This window comes from Ylistrum balloti, unplaced genomic scaffold (genome assembly GCF_031769215.1).
Source record: "Ylistrum balloti isolate Yb309-2 unplaced genomic scaffold, AGI_CSIRO_Ybal_v1 Utg370420, whole genome shotgun sequence".
NCBI lineage: Eukaryota > Metazoa > Mollusca > Bivalvia > Pectinida > Pectinidae > Ylistrum > Ylistrum balloti.
The window spans coordinates 1,031,585-1,042,062 of NW_026782284.1; positions in this window are offsets into that span (position 1 = coordinate 1,031,585).

The following is a 10,478-nucleotide window of genomic DNA, read 5'->3' on the forward strand; positions in this document are numbered from 1 at the left end:
CAACGGAACCAACAGACAAACTAACGAGCATCAAACACGTCCAGCTTCATATCGTACAACGGAACCAACAGACAAACTAACGAGCATCAAACACGTCCACCTTCATATCGTACAACGGAACCAACAGACAAACTAACGAGCATCAAATACGTCCAGCTTTATATCGTACAACGGAACCAACAGGTAAACTAACGAGCATCAAACACGTCCAGCTTGATATCGTACAACGGAACCAACAGGTAAACTAACGAGCATCAAATACGTCCAGCTTGATATTGTACAACGGAACCAACAGGCAAACTAACGAGCATCAAACACGTCCAGCTTTATATCGTACAACGGAACCAACAGACAAACTAACGAGCATCAAATACGTCCAGCTTCATATCGTACAACGGAACCAACAGACAAACTAACGAGCATCAAACACGTCCAGCTTCATATTGTACAACGGAACCAACAGACAAACTAACGAGCATCAAACACGTCCAGCTTCATATCGTACAACGGAACCAACAGACAAACTAACGAGCATCAAACACGTCCAGCTTCATATCACACAATGGAACCAACATACAAACTAACGAGCATCAAATACGTCCAGCTTCATATCGTACAACGGAACCAACAGACAAACTAACGAGCATCAAACACGTCCAGCTTCATATTGTACAATGGAACTAACAGACAAACTGACGAGCATCAAACACGTCCAGCTTCATATTGTACAACGGAACCAACAGACAAACTAACGAGCATCAAACACGTCCAGCTTCATATCACACAACGGAACCAACAGACAAACTAACGAGCATCAAATACGTCCAGCTTCATATCGTACAACGAAACAAAAGGCAAACTAACGAGCATCAAACACGTCCAGCTTCATATCGTACAACGGAACCAACAGACAAACTAACGAGCATCAAACACGTCCAGCTTCATATCGTACAACGGAACCAACAGACAAACTAACGAGCATCAAATACTTCCAGCTTCATATCGTACAACGGAACCAACAGACAAACTAACGAGCATCAAACTCTCCCAGCTTCATATCGTACAACGGAACCAACAGACAAACTAACGAGCATCAAATACGTCCAGCTTCATATCGTACAACGGAACCAACAGACAAACTAACGAGCATCAAACACGTCCAGCTTCATATCGTACAACGGAACCACCAGATAAATTAACAAGCATCAAACACGTCCAGCTTCATATCGTACAACGGAACCAACAGGCAAACTAACGAGCATCAAACACGTCCAGCTTCATATCGTACAACGGAACCATCAGGCAAACTAACGAGCACCAAACACATCCAGCTTCATATCGTACAACGGAACCAACAGACAAACTAACGAGCATCAAACACGTCCAGCTTCATATCGTACAACGGAACCAACAGACAAACTAACGAGCATCAAACACGTCCAGCTTCATATAGTACAACGGAACCAATAGACAAACTAACGAGCATCAAACACGTCCAGCTTCATATCAAGAAATAGTATATATTTTACCTGGTATAGATTAAAAAATAAGTCAACCAACCAAGAGAGGTTCACGTGTAGCTTTTGATGTTGATGGCCAAGTCAAAAGTCGTTTACCATAAAGTAGAAATATATCATCAACCGGAAACACAATCATTGAAACAGTTTTCATCCTTCATAAATTTGTTAAAGGAACCATAATTCAGTTACTAAATATATGAAAACAGGGCAAAATATCAACAAAAGAAAGTTTCATACACGGAGTTCCCTGAAAAAGTACCACGGGAATAAGAACAAGTGTTCCGGCAGAATAAGCATCTTCTGCTTCAGCGGCCCCGCCGTGTAAATGTGTAATGAGGACTCTGTAAGGGAAAGTCTCTACCACTAAATCACTATCCTTATCCCAATCCAAGCGTCCATATGATCTTGATAACGATTCATGATGTATTCTATTTAGAGTTGCTGTTTCTACGTTTTTTCCGTCCATTCGTGTATTTATTTGCATTTTTATGGCCTTTTCAATAATTTTAGATTAAATACGAAAAAATGGTATTGTTATTGTCATAATTATATCTAATAATACTTTTCTTGTTCACAATATACTAGAGATATCTCGTAAATGTACCTAGTTTCGTTTCAGTTCACCAATACCCCATTTGAGAACGTGATATTTCTTGGATTGACATAGATAGCAGGTGTCGTCGAGGATGCAAAGGATCTTTACTGTTATAATAGTATAACGTTATAATAGTCCGTGGATGTGAATATTTTCATCTTTCTAATAATAATTTTTTGTTCCCATAACATATATATCATTGATATTCCCATAACATTCCTATCACTCCATAACATACTTCTATCACATACTTCTATCACTTCTATCATTCATGTACTTCCCATAACATACTTCTATCATAGCTGTACTTCCCATAACATACTTCATATCATTGATGTACTTCCCATAACATAATTCCTATCACTGATGTACTTCCAATAACACACTTCCTATCATTGATGTACTTCCCATAACATACTTCTATCATAGCTGTACTTCCCATAACATACTTCCTATCATAGCTGTACTTCCCATAACATACTTCTATCATTGATGTACCTCCCATAACATACTTCTATCATTGATGTACTTCCCATAACATACTTTCTATCACTGATGTACTTCCCATAACATACTTCCTATCATTGATGTACTTCCCATAACATACTTCCTATCATTGATGTACTTCCCATAACATAATTCCTATCACTGATGTACTTCCAATAACATACTTCTATCATTCATGTACTTCCCATAACATACTTCTATCACTGATGTACTTCCCATAACATACTTCTATCATAGCTGTACTTCCCATAACATACTTCTATCACTGATGTACTTCCCATAACATACTTCCTATCATTGATGTACTTCCCATAACATACTTCTATCATTGATGTACTTCCCATAACATACTTCTATCATAGCTGTACTTCCCAAAACATACTTCTATCACTGATGTACTTCCCATAACATACTTCTATCATTGGTGTACTTCCCATAACATACTTCCTATCCTTGCTGTACTTCCCATAACATACTTCCTATCATTGATGTATTTCCCAAAACATACTTCTATCACTGATGTACTTCCCATAACATACTTCCTATCACTGATGTACTTCCCATAACATACTTCTATCATTGATGTACTTCCCATAACATACTTCATATCATTCATGTACTTCCCATAACACTGACGTGTACTTCCAATAACATACTTCCTATCATTCATGTACTTCCCATAACATACTTCCTATCATTGATGTAATTCCCATAACATACTTCTATCATTGATGTACTTCCCATAACATACTTCTATCACAGCTGTACTTCCCATAACATACTTCTATCACTGATGTACTTCCCATAACATACTTCTATCATTGATGTACCTCCCATAACATACTTCTATCATTGATGTACTTCCCATAACATACTTTCTATCATAGCTGTACTTCCCATAACATACTTCCTATCATTGATGTACTTCTCATAACATACTTCCTATCACTGATGTACTTCCCATAACATACTTCCTATCATTGATGTACTTCCCATAACATACTTCTATCATTGATGTACTTCCCATAACATACTTCTATCACTGATGTACTTCCCATAACATACTTCCTATCATTGATGTACTTCCCATAACATACTTCCTATCACTGATGTACTTCCCATAACATACTTCTATCATTCATGTACTTCCCATAACATACTTCCTATCATTGATGTACTTCCCATAACATACTTCCTATCATTGATGTACTTCCCATAACATACTTCCTCTCATTGATGTACTTCCCATAACATACTTCCTCTCATTGATGTACTTCCCATAACATACTTCCTATCATTGATGTACTTCCCATAACATACTTCCTATCATTGATGTACTTCCCATAACATACTGATGTACTTCCCATAACTACTTCATTGATGTACTTCCCATAACATACTTCTATCACTGATGTACTTCCCATAACATACTTCCTATCACTGATGTACTTCCCATAACATACTTCCTATCATTCATGTACTTCCCACAGCATACTTCCTATCACTGATGTACTTCCCATAACATACTTCCTATCCTCGATGTACTTCCCATAATATACTTCCTATTATAGCTGTACTTCCCATAACATACTTCCTATCACTGATGTACTTCCCATAACATACTTCCTATCACTGATGTACTTCCCATAACATACTTCCTATCATAGCTGTACTTCCCATAACATACTTCTATCATTGATGTACTTCCCATAACATACTTCCTATCATAGCTGTACTTCCCATAACATACTTCCTATCACTGATGTACTTCCCATAACATACGTCCTATCCTCGATGTACTTCCCATAACATAAAGAAATTAATTAAGTTGTAAAGATTTTATAGAATATCCTCAACTTTTTCTATTCATGTAAATTTGAAACGTAATGAGTCGCGAAGGAAATTTGTGAACCTCATTATCAGAACAACACAGTAACATGATATGATAATGAGTTCATTCTATACGAAAACACAATAAGATGGCTGTTAGTTTTTTATTCAATCGTAACAATAACATTATTTAAATGATGTTAATGATACTGAGTATAGTTTTTCTTAAACGATAACTGTTGACCCTAGTTGGATCTTATTTCCACGGCTGTTACCCTTTAGATTTAAATTTGATAGCTACATAGTTTGATATATTACCGGACTACGACAATAACAGATATTTTACATGTTAACTATCTGTCCTAAAGGCTACACCCGCCGTAATTGCTCAACAACTCACCGTGTGATGTTTGTGATGAAAACGTTAAACATAATCGTACTTTATTCATTTATAAACATTCTGCTTCTGTTTATCATTTTATTAAAACTTTCATATGTTAATGTAAGATGTAATATCCATACACAACAACTGGAATTCTTATCATTGGCATTTCCAGTTGGTACCATGATTGCCGTTTGGAGAGTGGAGGTGTGTGGTTGTACCAACAGGATTTCCATTCCTTTCTACCAGTCGAGCACCAAAAGAATTTTTCAAAAGAAACATATATGAAACACCCAATGGTATACAAATTTGGAATAAAAACCACGTCCTACAACTATTTCGTCATTCTAGGACCCGTCAATTATGCGGAGATATTGAAACGTGCGATTGATATGAAGTGATGTATTGGCCCCAATCAAATCACGATCTCATCAGTTAACAGAAGTCAGATATGTTCTGAATTTTTCTGTTTCGATATATAAGTCCTTATAACAGTATCTTACTGTATGAACAACGGATAACCTCCAAGAATATAACAATTACGGGAAAAATTCAGCAAATGTAGGAAAAACATCTTAGATCATTTACTTTAATATGATTGGTATGTTCATTAAGGGTTCATCATTGGTTCTTACATGACATACAATAAACACAGTTCCAAAACATAGCAACCACAGAGAGAAGACACTGTTCTAGAAATGATATACTATAAACATTAGAGCTTGGATCACAGATCTATCACCGTACATACAAAAAACCGCGTGTAATCAACTGGGAACTACTAATTCGGTTTTTTTCTATAAATGAAACAAGGAACAAACTTGATGTTCCCTTTTTAGGAAATTGAATTTAGAAATTTTCTGTATAGTTGTTAATTGACACTGAACTGCTAGAAATCAGAGGCCTGTTAGAAAGTGGCTTACAAAATTGTTTTAAATGATGTAATTTCAATGCAGATTTACAAGATTTGACCGTAGCATTAGGACATTGTCAGTCTTTGTGGAGAAAATCGTCTTAGGGGTTTGACATTCAATATTTTTGTGTCCTGAGCGTGATTTCTCAACGAATGAGTTCGGAGAGGACCGGGTGGACAGGAACAACCTTAAATATTTAAGAAAATCGTATTTTGTGGGAGTGGACCGAAGATCATGATAAAAAGCCTCATGTTTTCAAGTGTCCACACTCCGTCGTGGGCGTAATGGACGAGAGATGTGAATACTTTATGGCCAGTACGACACGGTATGCCGACACACACATTAACTTTAATGTATGTAGGCTCTGTGACGAGGATACACATTATTTTCATACCCGTATTCTAGTGATGCATATACAAAATGTCTGATGAAAATATTAGCGAATGAGAAAAAATACCATAATTTGGATACCACAGGCACAATAGTAACTCAGCACTCACGCATATAGGCAACTACAGAAACTAAGTGCAGCAAACAGCGAAAAAAAAAACAAAGAGAAAAAATAACTGAAAAACGACAAATCAGGCGTCATTTTCATATATAAAAATATGAGCTGAAAACGCATCAGCATCATGTTTAGATATAGAAAACTGAAAACAGTAGTATCACAACGGGACATACAAAAACTGAAAACAGTAGTATCACAGCGGGACATACAAAAACCGAATACAGTAGTATCACAGCGGGACATACAAAAACTGAAAACAGAGAACTAAAAACAGTAGTATCACAGCGGGACATACAAAAACTGAAAACATTAGTATCACAGCGGGACATACAAAAACTGAAAACAGATAACTGAAAACAGTAGTATCACAGCGGGACATACAAAAACTGAAAACAGTAGTATCACAGCGGGACATACAAAAACTGAAAACAGTAGTATCACAGCGGGACATACAAAAACTGAAAACAGTAGTATCACAGCGGGACACACAAAAACTGAAAACAGTAGTATCACAGCGGGACATACAAAAACTGAAAACAGAGAACTGAAAACAGTAGTATCACAGCGGGACATACAAAAACTGAAAACAGTAGTATCACAGCGGGACATACAAAAACTGAAAACAGTAGTATCACAGCGGGACATAACAGAGAACTGAAAACAGTAGTATCACAGCGGGACATACAAGAACTGAAAACAGTAGTATCACTGCGGGACATACAAGAACTGAAAAAAGTAGTTTCACAGCGGGACATAACAGAGAACTGAAAACAGTAGTATCACAGCGGGACATACAAGAACTGAAAACAGTAGTATCACAGCGGGACATACAAGAACTGAAAACAGTAGTATCACAGCGGGACATACAAAAACTGAAAACAGTAGTATCACAACGGGACATACAAAAACTGAAAACAGTAGTATCACAGCGGGACATAACAGAGAACTGAAAACAGTATTATCACAGCGGAACATAAAAGAGAACTGAAAACAACTGAAAACAGTAGTATCACAGCGGGACATACAAAAACTGAAAACAGAGAACTAAAAACAGTAGTATCACAGCGGGACATACAAAAACTGAAAACAGAGAACTAAAAACAGTAGTATCACAGCGGGACATACAAGAACTGAAAACAGTAGTATCACAGCGGGACATACAAAAACTGAAAACAGAGAACTGAAAACAGTAGTATCACAGCGGGATATACAAAAACTGAAAACAGTAGTATCACAGCGGGACATACAAGAACTGAAAACAGTAGTATCACAGCGGGACATACAAGAACTGAAAAAAGTAGTTTCACAGCGGGACATACAAGAACTGAAAACAGTAGTATCACAGCGGGACATACAAAACTGAAAACAGTAGTATCACAGCGGGACATACAAAAACTGAAAACAGTAGTATCACAGCGGGACATAACAGAGAACTGAAAACAGTATTATCACAGCGGAACATAAAAGAGAACTGAAAACGGTAGTATCACAGCGGGACATACAAAAACTGAAAACAGAGAACTAAAAACAGTAGTATCACAGCGGGACATACAAAAACTGAAAACAGAGAACTAAAAACAGTAGTATCACAGCGGGACATACAAAAACTGAAAACAGTAGTATCACAGCGGGACATACAAAAACTGAAAACAGAGAACTGAAAACAGTAGTATCACAGCGGGACATACAAAAACTGAAAACAGTAGTATCACAGCGGGACATACAAAAACTGAAAACATTAGTATCACAGCGGGACATACAAAAACTGAAAACAGAGAACTGAAAACAGTAGTATCACAGCGGGACATACAAAAACTGAAAACAGTAGTATCACAGCGGGACATACAAAAACTGAAAACAGTAGTATCACAGCGGGACATACAAGAACTGAAAACAGTAGTATCACAGCGGGACATACAAAAACTGAAAACAGTAGTATCACAGCGGGACATACAAGAACTGAAAACAGTAGTATCACAGCGGGACATAAAGCAACTGGTAAAAGATGTAACATATAATCTACAACAGCAAGCCGCTTTAGGCACTGACAACAGCAATTAAGATAGGAAGAATAGCTTGAACACCATACAAAGTCACAGCAGAAACTTCGAGGTGGCTCTCTGTCATACCAGTAAATATCGTCTTTACGTCCAAAAATATCAACATGAGAGCAAAAGCATTATTCAAACTTAAATCAATAAACCCAGGGCAAGATATGATTAAAAGAAACATTTACACGGAGACTCTTGAACAGTACCAGTTTTCCGTCCTGTTGGCGACACCCGCAATATAAGTCTCGGCCAATCCAAGCAAGTAATGTTATGTTAAGAACAAACTTTACAATAACGGAACCAATACGTAAATTATTGAGCAGCGAAATGCCCGGCGCTATATCGCAATAAATAGAATATTTTTCAATGAGATCACCATGCCGAACGTTAAACTATTGTAATTAGATAAGATTAGCCGCACAACAAAGTAAAACTGCAGAATGCATGGTCCTGCAAGGACCCAACAGTCGCAACAACTGACAGGGCAAAGTTAACGTCAAATTGGTGAACGTCAAGAAAACAAAAACATGTAATGTGGCTTGCTGGGTTAATTTCTTGGAATTAAGCTTACCACCAGTGTCTATTGCAACACTTCCTTCCCTGTGTACTTTCCCTAAAAGCAGAAATTGTATAGCAATTCAGAGAAATTTGGTCACAATTAGGCAAGGTCATGATCAATGTATGTGACATGATTTAGAGGGGAACATGTTTGTTCTTGAAGTGATATAAGAACATTAGCATTCAACGTTTGATAGTTTCCGCGTACTCTAATGGGCGTTGGGGGATGTTAAATATATCGTTTAATAGAAAAACATAGAATTCGACACGGAATGCGGACATACAAATCCCGAACTTGTTCAACATTAACTGCGGGGGCAGAGAGATTGAGCACACATCTGTTAAGGAGGAGACGATGTAATGACGCGGATTTTACTTGTATAGATAGCTCACAAATGACGATATTGCATGTTTACACGTACAGAAGGTCATGTGTCTGTTAACAGTTAAACTCTCTTACGTATTCCAGAAAGAATTTACTGATATACCTACTTCCTTTGTAAATACGAACGTAGAAATGTGCGTTTTTACATTGCATATAAAATATCCAATTAAAATAAACAAATTGCTGTGAACAAAATGAACAACCTGTTACTATGTCAGTCTGCTGTCGACTCATCCAGTTGTAAAGGAGATAGGATATTATTGTCAATAGCAAGCTCTTTTGATCACACACACATATCAGAACGAAGGCGAATAATGATGTTCTCGTTAAAATTAACCATACATTTACGAGTGATTATTGATTTAAAGTATAATTATTGGACAAATAATTGTCAGAGGGACAGGTGCACTAACCTCCTAAATAAATAAAGAAATGTTTCCATTTTTAGTATTGCATGTTGTAGAAATTGCATGCAGGTACACTAATTAATAGCGCCATTTTATGCAATTGGGAAAAATACAGTCGAGCCAAAAGATGAATTTAAACTGCATCATACAGATGTTTCGTCCTTCTAGGACTCGTCAGTGATGCTGCATCATACAGCTGTTTCGTCCTTCTAGGACTCGTCAGTGATGCTGCATCATACAGCTGTTTCGTCCTTCTAGGACTCGTCAGTGATGCTACATCATACAGAGGTTTCGTCCTTCTAGGACTCGTCAGTGATGCTGCATCATACAGCTGTTTCGTCCTTCTAGGACTCGTCAGTGATGCTGCATCATACAGATGTTTCGTCCTTCTAGGACTCGTCAGTGATGCTACATCATACAGCTGTTTCGTCCTTCTAGGACTCGTCAGTGATGCTACATCACACAGCTGTTTCGTCCTTCTAGGACTCGTCGGTGATGCTACATCACACAGCTGTTTCGTCCTTCTAGGACTCGTCAGTGATGCTGCATCACACAGCTGTTTCGTCCTTCTAGGACTCGTCAGTGATGCTGCATCACACAGCTGTTTCGTCCTTCTAGGACTCGTCAGTGATGCTGCATCACACAGCTGTTTCGTCCTTCTAGGACTCGTCAGTGATGCTGCATCACACAGCTGTTTCGTCCTTCTAGGACTCGTCAGTGATGCTGCATCACACAGCTGTTTCGTCCTTCTAGGACTCGTCAGTGATGCTGCATCATACAGATGTTTCGTCCTTCTAGGACTCGTCAGTGATGCTGCATCA